The following is an 18,790-nucleotide window of genomic DNA, read 5'->3' as shown; positions in this document are numbered from 1 at the left end:
ATAGACTGAATAGAAGAGAAGAGAACAAAATAGAACATAATAGATAATCGATAATTGATTATCGATAATCGATAATAGAACAGAATAGATAAAAAATAAATAGAATAGAATAAAAGAGAATAAAATAGAAGAGAAGAGAATAAAATAGAATACAATAGACTGAATTGAAGAGAACGAAATAGAATAGAATAAAAGTGAACAAAATAGAATAAAATAGGCTGAATAGAAGAGAACAAAATAGAATAAAATAGACTGAATAGAACAAAATAGAATAAAATAGACTGAATAGAAGAGAACAAAATAGAATAGAATAAAAGTGAACAAAATACAATAAAATAGACTGAATAGAAGAGAACAAAATAGAATAAAATAGACTGAATAGAACAAAATAGAATAGAATAGAAGTGAACAAAATAGAATAAAATAGGCTGAATAAAAGAGAACAAAATAGAACAGAACAAGGAGAACAGAAGAGAACAAAATAGAACAGAATAGATAATCGATAATTGATAATCGATAATAGAACAGAATAGATAAAAATTAAATAGAATAGAATAAAAGAGAACAAAAGAGAAGAGAATAAAATAGAATACAATAGACTGAATAGAAGAGAACAAAATAGAATAGAATAGAAGTGAACAAAATAGAATAAAATAGACTGAATAGAAGAGAACAAAATAGAATAGAATAGAAGTGAACAAAATAGAATAGAATAGAAGTGAACAAAATAGAATAAAATAGATAATCGATAATCGATAATCGATAATCGATAATAGAACAGAATAGATAAAAATTAAATAGAATAGAATAAAAGAGAACAGAATAGAAGAGAATAAAATAGAATACAATAGACTGAATTGAAGAGAACGAAATAGAATAGAATAGAAGTGAACAAAATAGAATAAAATAGACTGAATAGAAGAGAAGAGAACAAAATAGAACATAATAGATAATCGATAATCGATAATAGAACAGAATAGATAAAAAATAAATAGAATAGAATAAAAGAGAATAAAATAGAATACAATAGACTGAATAGAAGAGAAGAGAACGAAATAGAATAGAAGAGAACGAAATAGAATAGAATAAAAGTGAATAAAATAGAATAAAATAGACAGAATAGAAGAGAACAAAATAGAATAAAATAGACAGAATAGAAGAGAACAAAATAGAACAGAATCGATAATCGATAATCGATAATAGAACAGAATAGATAAAAATTAAATAGAATAGAATAAAAGAGAACAAAATAGAAGAGAAGAGAATAAAATAGAATACAATAGACTGAACTGAAGAGAACGAAATAGAATAGAATAAAAGTGAACAAAATAGAATAAAATAGACTGAATAGAAGAGAACAAAATAGAATAAAATAGACTGAATAGAAGAGAACAAAATAGAATAGAATAGAAGTGAACAAAATAGAATAAAATAGGCTGAATAAAAGAGAACAAAATAGAATAGAATAGAAGTGAACAAAATACAATAAAATAGAATTAAATTAAATTAAATAATAGAATATAATAGAATTAATTAAAATTAATCAGAATACAATAAAATAGAACCAAATAGTATGAAATAGAACCAAATAGAATAGAATAGAATAGAATAAAAGAGAACAAAATATAATAGAATAGATTAAAATAGAATAGAATAAAAGAGAACAAAACAGAATAAAATAGAGCCAAATAGAATAGAATAGAATTAAATAGGGATAGAATAGAATGGAATGGAATGGAATAAATACATTATTCTATGGAACAGGTCATTTTAGTTTATTTTTTGGAGGGCGGCAGAGGAATTGGCACAGGAAGCCACAGAGATTAGAACCAGCACCTCCCCTTCTAAACAGCCAATCATCCATTCCCACCCCCCTTCTGAGTAATACTCCGCCCCATCCTCTCACTATATATAGAAGGGTCCGGTGACTTCTGTTTCAGTGTGTCTGAAGAAGTCTGCATGCACAAGAAAGCTCATACCACTAACAAACTTAGTTGGTGAAAACTGAAGGATTTCTTCTACGGAGACCGGGTGTCTGGTGACACAACCAGACTTGTTAGTACAACCGCCTTTAAAAATTGGAAACTGAAGGATTTCTTCAACGGGGTGGAAACTGAACGATTTCTTCAACGGAGACCGTAAATATTACAAAAACCACATAGTTAAAGTGAAAACTGAACGATTTCTTCAACGGAGACCATAAATATTACAACAACCACATTTTTAAAGTGAAAACTGAACGATTTCTTCAACGGAGACCATAAATATTACAACAACCACATTTTTAAAGTGAAAACTGAACGATTTCTTCAACGGAGACCATAAATATTACAACAACCACATTTTTAAAGTGAAAACCGGACGATTTCTTCAACGGAGACCGTAGTCGATAGAAAAGCCGCGTTTACAGTGAAAACCGAAGAATTTAGTCGAGACGCAGACAGCAACACCATATTGTGCCTCTGTCATTTTGGTCAGCGGCTCTTGTACTTGTCTCTGATCCATCCTCTTTGACCCGCAATGTTATTGTTTTATGTTGCTCTGTTGTTCTCTCTTATTATACGATCTGATACACCACATATTGGGATGCCAGCAGAACCTTGCAAGGGGACGTCGGAGGATGCCTTGCTGCTAGGAACAAGAGGAGGCAACGTCTCCCTTTCAGATGCCAGCACGCCAACGCCAACCCTCACACCAACTGCCATCCTAACCCTAAACTTAGTTCTAGACCCAGCCCGAGCCTTAGCCCAAGCCTTAGCCCGAACCTTAGCCCAAGCCTTAGTCCAAGCCTTAGTCCAAGCCTTAGCCCGAACCTTAGCCCAAGCCTTAGTCCAAGCCTTAGCCCAAGCCTTAGCCCGAACCTTAGCCCGAACCTTAGCCCAAGCCTTAGCCCAAGCCTTAGTCCAAGCCTTAGTCCAAGCTTTAGCCCAAACCTTAGCCCAAGCCTTAGTCCAAGCCTTAGTCCAAGCCTTAGCCCAAGCCTTAGCCCGAACCTTAGCCCGAACCTTAGCCCAAGCCTTAGCCCAAGCCTTAGCCCAAGCCTTAGCCCGAACCTTAGCCCAAGCCTTAGCCCAAGCCTTAGCCCAAACCTTAGCCCAAGCCTTAGTCCAAGCCTTAGCCCAAGCCTTAGCCCGAACCTTAGCCCGAACCTTAGCCCAAGCCTTAGCCCAAGCCTTAGTCCAAGCCTTAGTCCAAGCTTTAGCCCAAACCTTAGCCCAAGCCTTAGTCCAAGCCTTAGTCCAAGCCTTAGCCCAAGCCTTAGCCCGAACCTTAGCCCGAACCTTAGCCCAAGCCTTAGCCCAAGCCTTAGCCCAAGCCTTAGCCCAAACCTTAGCCCAAGCCTTAGCCCAAGCCTTAGCCCAAACCTTAGCCCAAGCCTTAGTCCAAGCCTTAGCCCAAGCCTTAGCCCGAACCTTAGCCCGAACCTTAGCCCAAGCCTTAGCCCAAGCCTTAGTCCAAGCCTTAGTCCAAGCTTTAGCCCGAAACTTAGCCCAAGCCTTAGTCCAAGCCTTAGTCCAAGCCTTAGCCCAAGCCTTAGCCCGAACCTTAGCCCGAACCTTAGCCCAAGCCTTAGCCCAAGCCTTAGCCCAAGCCTTAGCCCGAACCTTAGCCCAAGCCTTAGCCCAAGCCTTAGCCCAAGCCTTAGCCCGAACCTTAGCCCAAGCCTTAGCCCAAGCCTTAGCCCAAGCCTTAGCCCGAACCTTAGCCCAAGCCTTAGTCCAAGCTTTAGCTCAAGCCTTAGCCCAAGCCCCAACACTAACCCTATCCCGAACCCTAACTCTATCCCCAACCCTAACCCTAACCCTTACGCCAACCATCACTCTCACCCTAAACCCCGCCCTAATGCTAAAGTTAGCCCTAGCCCTAGTCCTATCCCCAACACTAACACTAACCCTATCAGCAACCCTAACACTTACCCCAACCCCCACTCTCACCCTAACCTTAGTCCAAGCTTTAGCTCAAGCCTTAGCCCAAGCCCCAACACTAACCCTATCCCAAACCCTAACTCTATCCCCAACCCTAACCCTAACACTAACCCTTACGCCAACCATCACTCTCACCCTAAACCCCGCCCTAATGCTAAAGTTAGCCCTAGCCCATGTCCTATCCCCAACACTAAGACTAACCCTATCAGCAACCCTAACACTTACGCCAACCCCCACTCTCACCCTAACCCCCACAATAACTCTAGATTTAGCCCTAGAACAAACTGTACTCCTCAGAATAAAGTTTATCTAACGCTATACCTAACCCTAACCCTAAACCTACACGCATCCTAACGCAAGGAAATCCTAATTGCAGACTTCAGCATTCCCTTTGAGAACAGAAAAACAGCCCAAGGAAGCCAAGAAGATAAGCTCTGAAGGTTTTGGATGCAATTAAACAAGCAAAGATAGGAAAACCACCAGGACCCCGTGGCCTAACAGCAGAATATTATAAAAATTAAAGGAGTTTGAAGGATTTAGAGAAAAGGTTGTAGACTGGTTACAATATTTTCAACTAAATAAAACTTTTAAAAGTGACAAAAAGAAAGGATTTAGTCATGAAGCATCAAGATTTCAGAGGGAGATATGAGAAGACAATACTAAATTATTGTCAAAAATGTATACTCTGCCAAAGAAGACTGGCAGACCAAGTTAATGGACGATCCTGAAATGGCATAATCAACGCAGAAGCTCAGAAGTCAAGATGACAAGATATTTGAAGCAGAATGGAAAATGTTCATTATGTATTTACAAAAGTATTGTAAGCAGATTGAAACATTGGCAGGATTTTAAGAACACTTGTAATTTTAGAGATTGTACAAATAATTTAGGAAAAGAAATTTTGGAGTAGTAATGATATGCAGCTGAAAATCGATGGGACCCAGGGAGGCTGTGGAGGGAAGTCCGGGCATCAGAGAATCCCATTTTACGGATTTGATATTGTTTTTGTGTAAATACTTTTTCTTTTTTGCTTTTGCTTTATCATTTATCTTATGTTTGTTGAAAACCAAATAAAAATATATTATTATTAAAAAAAACAGCTTTGCAAAAGTCCTTTGCCAGCAGATGCACTCAGGGAAAGAGGCTGAGTCCTGACTGCGATGTCCACATTGCCGATATGCTGCCGTTTCCACTATAGATGGCTCTGTGCCCAACTGGGGAAGTGACTCCTGCTCCTGTTGTTGACTCTTCTTTGGCAATAAAGATACTTCTCTGTTAAGCAACCCTTGTTGGCCTGGCTTCTTCTCTGAAATAACTGCATTCTTATAAAGAGTGTTGAATATAATGCCAGGGGATTTCACGTCTGGCAACCAAGGCACCCCTTTGGTTTCAGATAGTACATGCGCAGGTGAGTCTAAAAAGCCCGGGACGCCCATTTTCACAGCAGCTACGGTGGCTCTTTTACCAGAAGGAGGTAAAAGGTAAAGGTACCCCTGCCCGTACGGGCCAGTCTTGACAGACTCTAGGGTTGTGCACTCATCTTACTCTATAGGCCGGGGGCCAGCGCTGTCCGCAGACACTTCCGGGTCACGTGGCCAGCGTGACGAAGCTGCTCCGGCGAGCCAGCGCAGCACACAGAATGCCGTTTACCTTCCCGCTGGTAAGCGGTCCCTATTTATCTACTTGCACCCGGAGGTGCTTTTGAACTGCTAGGTTGGCAGGTGCTGGAACCAAACGATGGGAGCGCACCCCGCCGCGGGGATTCAAACCGCCGACCATGCGATTGGCAAGTCCTAGGCACCGAGGTTTTACCCACAGCGCCACCCACCACCAGAAGGAAATTAATGCTAAATGCATGACTTCTGGTAAATGAGCTGCCATAGCTGCTAGAGGGTCAAGGAAATTAAGTCTCATGCTTTTTAGACAAATATACCCGTGTACTGGGACGCAGGTGATCAGAAGCTTGGCGGTTCGAATCCCCGCAACAGGGTGAGCTCCCATTGCTCGGTCCCTGCTCCTGCCAACCTAGCAGTTTGAAAGCATGTCAAAGTGCAAGTAGATAAATAGGTACCACTCCGGCGGGAAGGTAAACGGCGTTTCCGTGGGCTGCTCTGGTTTGCCAGAAGCGGCTTAGTCATGCTGGTCACGTGACCTGGAAGCTGTACGCCGGCTCCCTCGGCCAGTAAAGCGAGATGAGCGCCACAACCCCAAAGTCAGCCACGACTATGTACTATCTGCAACCAAAGAGGTGCATTAATTGCCACATGTTCATTCCCCCCCAACTCTCCCCCCCACTAGGGAGCTTGTGGTGTGGGCAAATAGTCTGCCCCACTCGTGACCTTTCCACCCCCCACATCAGCCTGGGGTTGCAGGGTCTCCAGGAATGGCGCTGCTTTTTCCTCTGGGGGGAAATATTGCTGGCACCAAAAGACAGATGGAAGCACCTGAAACCGTTGGGAAGTCCCAGAAAACATCCCTCCCCAGCCACAGACCCGCTTCACTAAAATGTGATGTTTTCTCTCTCCTTTCAGCATTGCAGGGAACCTGGCGCTGCTCCCCTTCGTCTCGCAGGAGCCCCCGCACGGCCAAGGACTCGCCCCCAAGGAGGAGGGATGAATCCAGTTCAGGTCCCCTTTCAAGCTGCGTTTCTCAAATGCGCACCTTCCAAAACAATTCAAAACACAGCTGCTTTTGAAAACTCGAAACGGAAGCTGGGTATCCGGTGAGTCAACCACGACTGGACTCGTTACAACAACAGCTTTTAAAAAGTGAAAACTGAAGGATTTCTTCAACGGAGACCGTACTCTATAGAAAAACTACGTTTACAGAGAAAACCGAAGGATTTCGTCGAGACACAGAAAAGAACACTATATGTATTTTGCCTCCGTCATTTTGGTCAGCGGCTCTTGTACTTGTCTCTGATCCATCCTCTTTGACCTGCAATGTTATTGTTTTATGTTGCTCTGATCTTCTCTCTCATTATAATAATATCTGATACAGAACATAATGGGATCCCAGCAGAATCTTGCAATGGGAAGTCGGAGGGTGCCTGGCTGCTAGGAACAAGGGGAGGCAAGGTCTCCCTCCCAGATGCCAGCACCCCAACCGCCCTCACCCCAACCCCCCTTCTCACCCTAACCCCCATCCTAATCCCCACTCTAAACTTAGCCCTAGTCCTAACTGTAATCCTAATTTTAAATTTAAACTTTAATCTAACTCTAAACCTAAAACTTTTTTTTAAAAAAATATTTTTATTAAACAATTTCAACATATCAAATTATCAATCCATTTAATCACATACATTATTTCTCTCCCATTTTTTTCCCCCCCCCCTTCAATCCCCCCCCCCCGGACTTCCCTCAGCTCCTCTCTCTGATTTCTCTGCACATGTTATTCTCTGCATGTTACAAATTGTACATATCATTGGCTTATCTGTCATATCGTCTACTAATAAATTTGTGGATGTTTATTCAAAACCTATCAAGGAGTCCAATTCATTTTGTTGGCTTTTTTTTAGTTTGTAAAAAGTACCCATTCTTCCTTGAAGTAACAGTTGTCCTTATCATGTAGTTTGTATGTCAATTTAGACAACTCTGCATAGCTCATCCATTTTTCTTGCCACTGGTCTTTTGTTGGGATTTCCTCATTCTTCCATTCTTCAGCAAATCTCTATATCTAGACCAATTCCCCTTTTTGCCAAGCGGTTTGAGTAATGAAGCTTCAGTTGGAGATAACCACCAGGGTGTTTTTTCTTCTATTAGATCCTTCTATCTCTCCCACACCCTCATTAGTGATTGTGGGAGTCATAGCCATGGCAGAGGCTTGTAATATTGCAGGGTGCCCCCTGACCTCGGCTGACCAGCACTCTGAGCTTTACAATGTAATGGAATGCATGACCTCATATGGAGTTATGTCCCCCCCCCCCTTCTGGGCAGTGTAACATCGTTTGTGGGTGGGTTAAAGCTTGACCGGATGTAGGTAACGTGAGACACTGGAATGCAGCCATGCGGCTGGAGAGGAACAAAGGGCTATAAGAATAAAACGGACTGGAGGAAGGGGAAGAAGTCTGAATTTAGCTGCCCTCCATCCATGGAAATATATTGCTAGCTTCTGTGTCTTTATTTTATGCCTAAAAAGCACCATTTGTAACGGCAGGCTCCGACAAGTGATCTCCTGCGTATATGATTGTAAAATCCTTTGTGCACTTCCCCTTTCCCGTACCATAAGTATACATGCCATCCAAATCTGGTATCGTGACCATCCAAATCTAATACTTCTTCCTTTTCCAGTTTTATCCTGTCCCTACTCCACACTAATCTAACTCTAACCCTAAACCTAGCCCTAAACCTACACGCATCCTAAGGCAAGTAAATCCTAATGACAGACTTCAGCATTCCCTTTGAGAACAGAAAAACGGAAAATTATCAGACATGTTGATGGAAGTCTAAATGAAAATAGGACAGGTGATGAGAAGTTGATGTTTTATTGTGTATTTATGTTTATTGGAAAATTAATAAAAAAAATATAATAAAAAAGAGAACAGAAAAACAGCCCAAGGAAGCCAAGAAGATAAGCTCTGCAGGTTTGGGACGCAATTAAACAAGCAAAGATAGGAAAATCACCAGGACCCCGTGGCCTAACAGCAGAATATTATAAAAATTAAAGGAGTTTGAAGAAGTAAGAGAAAAGGTTACAGACTGGTTTCAATATTTTCAGCTAAATGAAACTTTTAAAAGTGACAAAAAGAAAGGATTTAGTCATGAAGCATCAAGATTTCAAAGAGAGATATGAGAAGATAATATTAAATTTTTGTCAAAAATGTATAATCTGCTCCTGGAATGGGACACCAAAGAGGAACAGGTCAAATCTGTTATGATAAAATGGGCAAAAGATGTGGGACACAATATCAGCCTGCCGGGGCCCGGTCTGAAACTCAGGTGAAAGTGGGGGCACAAAAAAATCTCTCCCTCCCACAACCACCTGGCAAACCCCATTACAAATGATAGACTGGAAAGGAATTGGAAGACAGATGTGAAATTTACAGCATGTACTTTATTGAAATAATATTTCATGAAAATGATGTGTCGTGGTACTTAACCCCGGTTAAATTAGCAAAAATATACAGAACAAGAACTCATAATAGTTGGAAATGTAAAGAAACAGAAGGTACTTTTTATTGTATGTGGCAGTCATCTGGGTGCTGCGAGGCCTCTCTGTAACGCATGGGTGTCCTGATGTCCTCGTCTCCGACAACGGACTGCAGTTCACCTCAGGCACTTTTGAGCAATACTTTTGGGGACTGGGCATCCGCCATGCCCTAACGGCACCATTTCATCCATCCAGCAATGGGCAAGCAGAGAGAATGGTGCGCTCGGCAAAAGAGGCACTGGCGCTCCTGAACCAGGGAGACTGGCACGAGCGGGTTGCTGAATACTTGTTCGTGCAACACATCACCCCTCATGCGGCCACAGGGCAGAGTCCTGCCGAACTGCTTATGGGCTGCTGCCTCAGGTCTCCGCTCGACCGGCTGCACCCGGACTTTGCCGTGGCCGAACCCCCAGGCTGTGCCAACGCGCCACGGTCATTTGTTCCAGGAAACCAGGTCTTTGCCCGGAACTTTGTAGGGGACATTCCTTGGGTGCCCGCCACAGTAGTGGGAGTCACTGGACCTCTCTCATACCAGGTGGCACTCGAAGACGGATGTTTGTGGCGCCGGCACATAGACCAGCTTAGGCGCAGGGTTGGGGACTTGGACACTACCGCAGTGCCCCCAACTGCGCTCATAGCTCCGGAAGAGACGCTTACAGATGGCGAGGCTCCACCTACACCTTTCTCACAAACTGCAGGCGTGGAGCTGAACCAAGCCGCTTCAGAGGGTCTGCCGGACTTCCCACAGAATCAGACCACTGCCGTGCCTGACATTCCGCCAACTCCACTTGCGGATGTTGCACCCACAGCAGCGGATCCAGGGGACTTGGTTTCAACGCCACCTAGGGTCGTGCCACAGCCTCAGCAAGAATCGGGCAGCCCGCCGGACCTGGATACCACTCCCCGGCAGTCTGGCAGTTTCCAAGCACCCAACTTATTTAAAGTACCTTTTTTTGGGGGGGATATGATATCCCGCCTTTCACTCCCTTTAAGGAGTCTCAAAGCGGCTAACAATCTCCTTTCCCTTCCTCCCCCACAACAAACACTCTGTGAGGTGAGTGGGGCTGAGAGACTTCAGAGAAGTGTGACTGGCCCAAGGTCACCCAGCAGCTGCATGTGGAGGAGCGGGGAAGTGAACCCGGTTCCCCAGATTACGAGACTACCGCTGAACCCTTCAGTTCAGTTCTTGTTCTGGCCTGAGAATAAACAAGAGCTGTTTCAAGAATCGCTGTGTCGTCTGATATGTTCACCCACAACTTAACAGAATGTATTTCACATTAACTCTGGAAGTGGACGCTCATTTGTGACCAAACTAAGCCTCCAAGAGCAAAATGTGTACATCAGGCTGAGTTGGGTCAGAATCAAGCCTACACTTCCAGAGTTAATGCTAAATACATGACTTCTGGAAAATGAGCTGCCATAGGTGCTACAGGGTGGAGGAAATTGTGTCCCAGACTTTTTAGGCAGATATACCCGTGTACTATCTGCAACCAAAGAGGTGCATGAATTGCCAGGTGTTCATCCCCCCCCCCCAAGCCCAGCTCTCCTCCCCCACTAGGGAGCTTGTGGTGTGGGCAGATAGTCTGCCCAACTCATGACCTTTCCACCCCCCACATCGGCCTGGGGTTGCAGGGTCTCCAGGAATGGTGCTGTTTTTTCCTCTGGGGGGAAATATTGCTGGCACCAAAAGACAGATGGAAGCACCTGAAACCTGACACCAGGTGAGCTTTAGAGGCCATGGTGTTGGGAAGTCCCAGAAAACGTCCCTCCCAACCACAGACCCGCTTCACTAAAATGTGATGTTTTCTCTCTCCTTTCAGCGTTGCAGGAACCTGGCGCTCTTCCCCTTCGTCTCGCAGGAGCCCCCGCACGGCCAAGGACTCGCCCCCAAGGAAGCGGGAGGAATCCAGTTCAGGTCCCCTTTCAAGCTGCGTTTCTCAAATGCGCACCTTCCAAAACAATTCAAAACACAGCCGCTCTAACAAATTCTCCCTGGTCCGAAATGCGCCATGCAGTTTCTCCAAGCAGCCAGTGTTTGTGCATTTGAGAGGAAAGTGTGCGTGGAAATGAACATAGTGGTGAAAATGAGAAACAAAAGTGCTTTGTATTGGGATAAAATTCTGGCCAAACTGCATACATAAAGGGGTTTCTTAGGAGCGGCTGGCAATAAAGTGCTGGTGAATGTTCTTCCTAAAGTAAAAAGAACAGTGACACCCCGTGGCCTCTTGGGGCTATTCCACGCGGACCCTTTACAAGAACAGGGAGGCAGAGGAATTGGCACACGAGGCCACAGAAATCAGGACCAGCACCTCCGCTTCGAAACAGCATTGATTTTGTCCAAATAGTTCTATTGCTTTTCATGTAAATGCCAGAACAACAAGGATTGTTTTCTGAAGCAGCGCTACAGTGACACCCAGTGGCCACTTGGGGTTATTCCACGCGGACCGTTTACAAGAACAAGGACCATTTACAAGAACAGCGATATGAGAAAAGTTGAAAACTCAAAACGGAAGCTGGGTTTCCGGTGAGTCAACGACGATGTACTCATTACAACAACAGCCTTTAAAAATTGAAAACTGAAGGGTTTTTTCAACAGAGACCGTACTCGATAGAAAAGCCGCGTTTACAGTGAAAACCGAAGGATTTATTCAAGACGCATTGTGCCTCCGTCATTTTGACTCGCAATGTTAAATAAAATGAATAATAAAATAAATAAAATGAATATAATAAAACTTTTGTTGATTAATCTATTGTTAAAAGCTTAAAGAAAACATGAAAAATTGCTGCTGTTGCTTTTAAAGGGTTTGTTTCACCAATAAAACACACACTTACAATTTTCAAAAACAAGTTATACATTATTCTATGAAACAGGTCATTTTAGTTTATTTTTGGGGGGGGAGGCAGGGGAATTGGCCCAGGAAGCCACAGAAATTAAGACCAGCACCTCCTCTTCTAAACAGCATTTCTTATCCAAATAATTCTTTTTTTTAATGATATTTATTAAGGTTTCAAAGAAAAGAATTACATGAATTAAAAAAGAAGAAAAAGAAAGACAATAAGAGAAATAAAAATAAGAGAAAAAATACAAAATACAAAAAAGATAAAAAACACTTTAAAAATACATCAATCTTTCCACACCTTACATTCATTTCCTTGTTTCCCTGACCTCCTTACGCCTCCCTTTTTTGTATTCCAATTCAGTTAGTTAATTCAGCAATTTCTTTCCCTCTTTGTTTTTATCTTAGTCCTTTAACATAATATATTATAACTTTGGATTCTCACCTGTTAACAATCCATTTTTATATACACCTTTATAACATTGATGCTAAAACCACTTAACTTCATTCTGACATCATTCTAACATTCATTAATTTTGCAATATTTCTGTTTACAGTCTTTAAATTTCTTCCAATCTTCTTCCACCGACTCTTCTCCCTGGTCTCGGATTCTGCCAGTCATTTCCGCCAATTCCATGTAGTCCATCACCTTCATCTGCCATTCTTCCAGAGTGGGTAGATCTTGTGTCTTCCAATACTTTGCAATAAGTATTCTTGCTGCTGTTGTGGCGTACATAAAAAAAGTTCTGTCCTTCTTTGGCACCATTTGGCTGACCATGCCCAGGAGAAAGGCCTCTGGTTTCTTCAGAAAGGTATATTTAAACACCCTTTTCATTTCATTATAAATCATCTCCCAGAAAGCCTTAATCCTTGGGCACGTCCACCAAAGGTGAAAGAATGCACCTTCAGTTTTTTTACATTTCCAACATTTATTATCAGGCAAATGATAGATTTTTGCAAGCTTGACTGGTGTCATGTACCACCTGTATATCATTTTCATAATATTCTCTCTTAAGGCATTACATGCCGTGAATTTCATACCTGTGGTCCATAACTGTTCCCAGTCAGCCATCATTATGTTATGTCCAACATCTTGTGCCCATTTAATCATAGCAGATTTCACCGTTTCATCCTGTGTATTCCATTTCAACAGCAAGTTATACATCTTTGACAAAATCTTAGTTTTGGGTTCTAGCAGTTCTGTTCTTCTCCAAATAATTCTATTGGTTTTCATGTAAATGCCAGAACAACAAGGATTGTTTTCTGAAGCAGCGCTACAGTGACCCCGGTGGCCTCTTGAGGTTATTCCACGTGGACCATTTACAAGAACAGGGATATGGGGAATGTTGAAAACTCAAAGAGTGTGGAATATAATGCCAGGGGATTTCACGTCTGGCAACCAATGCACCCCTTTGGTTTCAGATAGTACATGCGCAGGCGAGTCTAAGAAGCCTGGGCCGCCCATTTTCTCAGCCCTCTAGCAGCTACAGTGGCTCTTTTACCAGAAGGAATGTATTTCACATTAACTCTGGAAGTGGAGACTCAATTGTGAGCAAACTAAGCCTCCTGGAGCAAAATGTGTACATCAGGCTGAGTTGGGTCAGAATCAAGCAGACACTGCCAGAGTTAATGCTAAATACATTGTTGTTGTTGTTTAGTCGTTTAGTCGTGTCCGCCTCTTCGTGACCCCCTGGACCAGAGCACGCCAGGCCCTCCTGTCTTCCACTGCCTCCCGCAGTTTGGTCAAACTCATGCTGGTAGCTTCAAGAACACTATCCAACCATCTCGTCCTCTGTCGTCCCCTTCTCCTTGTGCCCTCCATCTTTCCCAACATCAGGGTCTATTCCAGGGGGTCTTCTCTTCTCATGAGGTGGTCAAAGTATTGGAGCCTCAGCTTCAGGCTAAATGAGCTGCCATAGGTTCTACAGGGTGAAATAAACATCCCTCCCCAACCACAGACCCGCTTCACTAAAATGTGATGTTTTCTCTCTCCTTTCAGCATTGCAGGAACCTGGCGTGGCAATAAAGTGCTGGTGAATGTTCTTCCTAAAGTAAAAAGAACAGTGACACCCCGTGGCCTCTTGGGGCTACTCCACGCGGACCGTTTACAAGAACAGGGAGGCAGAGGAATTGGCACACGAAGCCACAGAAATCAGGACCAGCAGCACCTCCGCTTCGAAACAGCATTTATTTTGTCCAAATAATGCTATTGCTTTTCCTGTAAATGCCAGAACAGGAAGGATTGTTTTCTGAAGCAGCGCTACAGTGACCCCGGTGGCCACTTGGGGTTATTCCTTTTACAAGAACAAGGACCTTTAAAAGAACAGCGACATGAGAAAAGTTGAAAACTCAAAACGGAAGCTGGGTTTCCGGTGAGTCACCGACGACAGTACTCGATGTACTCCTTAGAACAACAGCCTTTAAAAATTGAAAACTGAAGGATTTTTTTCAACAGAGACCGTACTCGATAGAAAAGCCACGTTTACAGTGAAAACCGAAGGATTGTTTTATGTTGCTCTGATGTTCTCTCTTATTGTAATAATAACTGATACACCAAATAATAGGAGGCCAGCAGAAACTTGCAAGGGGAAGTCGGAGGCTGCCTGGCTGCTAGGAATAAGGGGAGGAGACAAGGTCTCCCTCCTGGATGCCAGCACCCCAACCCCTACCCCCCTCTCACCCCAACCCCTCACCCCAACCCCCCCTCACCCCAACCCCAACCCCCCTCACACCCCACACCCCGACCCCTCTCACCCCAACCCCCCACACCCCAACCCACACCCCCTCTCACCCACACCCCAACCCCCCTCACCCCAACCCCTCACCCAACCCCCCCTCACCCCAACCTCCACACCCCAACCCCCTCTCACCCCAACCCCCACACCCCAACCCCCCTCACTCCAACCCCTCTCACCCCGACCCCTACACCCCAACCCCCTCACCCCAACCCCTCTCACCCCAACCCCCACACCCCAACCCCCTCTCACCCCAACCCACACCCCCTCTCACCCCAACCCCCACACCCCCTCTCACCCCGACCCCTCACCCCAACCCCCCCTCACCCCAACCCCCCTCACACCCCACACCCCGACCCCTCTCACCCCAACCCCCCACACCCCCTCTCACCCACACCCCAACCCCCCCTCACCCCAACCCACACACCCCAACCCACACCCCCTCTCACCCCAACCCCAACCCCCACACCCCAACCCCCCTCACCCCAACCCCCTCACTCCAACCCCTCTCACCCCGACCCCTACACCCCAACCCCCTCACCCCAACCCCCTCTCACCCCAACCCACACACCCCAACCCACACACCCCAACCCCCTCTCACCCCAACCCACACACCCCAACCCACACACCCTCTCACCCCAACCCCAACCCCCCCACCCCAACCCCCCTCACCCCAACCCCCCTCACCCCAACCCCCCACCCCAACCCCCCACACCCCTACCCCCACCCCAACCCCCCTCTCACCCCAACCCCCACACCCCAACTCCCTCACCCCAACCCCCCTCTCACCCCAACCCCCACACCCCCTCTCACCCCAACCCCCCTCACACCCCCACACCCCAACCCCAACCCCCACACCCAACCCACACCCCCTCCCACCCCAACCCCCCTCCCCCCAACCCCTCTCAACCCAACCCCCCACTCACCACAACTGGAAAGGATTTGGAAGACAGATGTGAAATTTGCATCATGTACTTTATTGAAATAAAATCACATGAAAGTGACGTACTGGTGGTACTTACTTAAGTTAAATGAAATAAAATAAAATTAATATAATAAAACTTTTGTTGATAAATCTATTGCTAAAAGCTTAAAGGCTGAATGAACACATGAAAAACAGCTCCTGTTGTTTTTAAAGGGTTTATTTCACCCTTAAAAAACACACGTACAATTTTCTAAAACAAGTTCTACATTATTCTATGGAACAGGTCATTTTAGCTTATTTTTTTGAGGGAGGCAGAGGAATTGGCACACGAAGCCACAGAAATCAGGACCAGCACCTCCGCTTCGAAACAGCATTTATTTTGTCCAAATAATGCTATGTTGCTCGGAAAAAAATCCTTCAGTTTTCAATTTCAATTTCAATAAATGGTCTGCGTGGAAATTTACAAGAACAGCAACATGAGAAAAGTTGAAAACTCAAAACGGAAGCTGGGTTTCCGGTGAGTCACCGACGACAGTACTCGATGTACTCCTTAGAACAACAGCCTTCAAAAATTGAAAACTGAAAGATTTCTTCACGCTCCCCTTTTAAACAGCCAATCATCCATTCCCACGTCCCTTCTGAGTAATACTCCGCCCCATCCTCTCACTATATATAGAAGGGTCCGGTGACTTCTGTTTCAGTGTATCTGAAGAAGTGTGCGTGCACAAGAAAGCTTATACCATTAACAAACTTAGTTGGTGGAAACTGAAATTTTTTTTGAACATTGTAAATATTACAAAAACCACATTTTTAAAGTTTTTTTAAACCAAATTTTAAAGTGAAAACCGAAGGATTTCTTCAACATAGACCGTAAATATCAAAATAACAAAAATTTTAAAGTGAAAACCAAAGGATTTCTTCAACATAGACAGTAAATATTAAAATATCCACATTTTTAAAGTGAAGACCGAAGGATTTCTTCAACATAGACCGTAAATATTAAGATAGCCACATTTTTAAAGTGAAAACCGAAGGATTTCTTCAACATAGACTGTAAATATTAAAATAACCACATTTTTAAAGTGAAAACTGAAGGATTTCGTCAACGGAGACCGTACTCGATACAAAAGCCGCGTTTACAGTGAAAACTGAAGGATTTCATTTGAGACGCAGACAGCAACACCATATTGTGCGTCCGTCATTTTGGTCAGCGGCTCTTGTACTTGTCTCTGATCCATCCTCTTTGACCCGCAATGTTATTGTTTTATGTTGCTCTGATGTTCTCTCTTATCATACTATCTGATACACCACATAATAGGAGGCCAGCAGCACCTTGCAATGGGAAGTCGGAGGATGCCTTGCTGCTAGGAACAAGGGGAGGCAACGTCTCCCTTCCAGATGCCAGCACGCCAACCCCAATCCTCACACTAACCGCCATCCTAACCCTAAACTTAGACCTAGCCCTAGACCTAGCTCAAGCCTTAGCCCAAGCCTTAGCCCGAGCCTTAGCCCGAGACTTAGCCCGAGCCCCAACCCCAACCCTATCCCGAACCCTAACTCTATCCCCAACACTAACACTAACACTAACCCTTATCCCAACCTTAACCCTTACTCCAACCCCCACTCTCACCCTAAACCCCACAATAACTCTAGACTTAGCCCAAGAACAAACTGTAATCCTCAGATTAAAGTTAATCTAATGCTATACCGAAACCCATACCTAGCGCTAAACCTACTCACATTCTAAGGCAAGGAAATCCTAATGGCAGATTTCAGCATTCGCTTTGAGAACAGAAAAACAGGCCAAGTCATGAAGCATCAAGATTTCAGAGAGAGATATTAGAAGATAATACTAAATTATTGTCAAAAATGTATAATCTGCTCCTGGAATGGGACACCAAAGAGGAACAGGTCAAATCTGTTATGATAAAATGGGCAAAGGATGTGGTACACAATATCAGCCTGCCGGGGCCCGCTCTAAAACTCAGTTGAAAGTGGGGGCACAAAAAATCTCTCCCTCCCACAACCACCTGGCAAACCCCATTACAAATGATAGACTGGGAAAGGCTTTGGAAGACAGATCTGAAATTTACAGCATGTACTTTATTGAAATAATATTACATGAAAATGATGTGTCGTGGTACTTAACCCCGGTTAAATTAGCAAAAATGTAGAGAACAAGAACAAATAATTGTTGGAAATGTAAAGAAACAGAAGGTACTTTTTATCATGTGTGGTGGAAATGTAAGGTGGTAAATAAATTCTGGCAAATGATTTACAATGAAATGGAAAAAATGTTTAAAGCAACTTTTACTAAAAATCAGAAGATTTTTTACTAGGAATTGTAGGTAAAGAGATATCAAAGATCAGAGAAATTTGTTTATGTACGACGGCTGCCCAGATATGGTTAGCCCAAAGATGGAAAGAAGAAACAGTTCTAACCAAAGAAGACTGGCAGACCAAGTTAATGGACTATCCTGAAATGGCATAATCAACCGGGAAGCTCAGAAGTCAAGATGACAAGACGTTTAAAGCAGAATGGAAAATGTTCATTATGTATTTACCAAAGTATTGTAAGCAGATTGAAACATTGGCAGGATTTTAAGAACTCTTGTAGTTTTAGAGATTGTACAAATAACTTAGGAAAAGAAGTTTTGGAGTAGTAATGATATGCAGCTGAAAAGAAAATTGATGGGACCCAGGGAGGCTGTGGAGGGAAGTCCAGGCATTCAGATAACCCCATTTTACGGATTTGATATTGTTTTTGTGTAAATATTTTTTCCTTTTTTTGCTTTTGTTTTATCATTTATCTTATGTTTGTTGAAAACCAAATAAAAATATATTATGAAAAAGACGACCAGCTCCGCAAAAGTCCTTTGCCGGCAGATGCACTCAGGGAAAGAGGCTGAGTTCTGACTGCAATGTCCACATTGCCGATATGCTGCCGTTTCCACTAGAGGTGGCCCTGTGCCCAACTGGGGAAGTGACTCATGCTCCTGTTCTCGACTGTGCTTTGGCAATAAAGATACTTCTCTCTTTTTGGCCTGGCTTCTTCTCTGAAATAACCACACCCTAAGAAAGAGTCTGGTGACTTCTGTTTCAGTGTATCTGAAGAAGTCTGCATGCACAAGAAAGCTCATACCACTAACAAACTTAGCTGGTGAAAACTGAAGGATTTCTTCAACGGAGACCGGGTTTCTGGTGAGTCAACCACGACCA

The 18,790-nt window shown here is 43.8% G+C and overlaps 1 long non-coding RNA gene across 1 annotated transcript in view; it reads left to right on the top strand.

Annotated features, from left to right (window-relative positions):
• LOC308575033 overlaps window positions 1–18,790 on the top strand; it is a 34,475-nt gene that overhangs the window by 9,614 nt on the left and 6,071 nt on the right. The window contains exons 2-3 of the long non-coding RNA XR_014002678.1: window positions 10,895–11,503; window positions 13,213–13,581. This is a non-coding gene — a long non-coding RNA (uncharacterized lncRNA). The remainder of the gene's footprint in view (window positions 1–10,894; window positions 11,504–13,212; window positions 13,582–18,790) is intronic.

This window comes from Podarcis bocagei (genome assembly GCF_964188305.1).
Source record: "Podarcis bocagei genome assembly, chromosome: 16".
In the NCBI taxonomy this organism is placed as follows: domain Eukaryota; kingdom Metazoa; phylum Chordata; class Lepidosauria; order Squamata; family Lacertidae; genus Podarcis; species Podarcis bocagei.
This window is presented reverse-complemented; position numbering and strand designations above follow the sequence as displayed.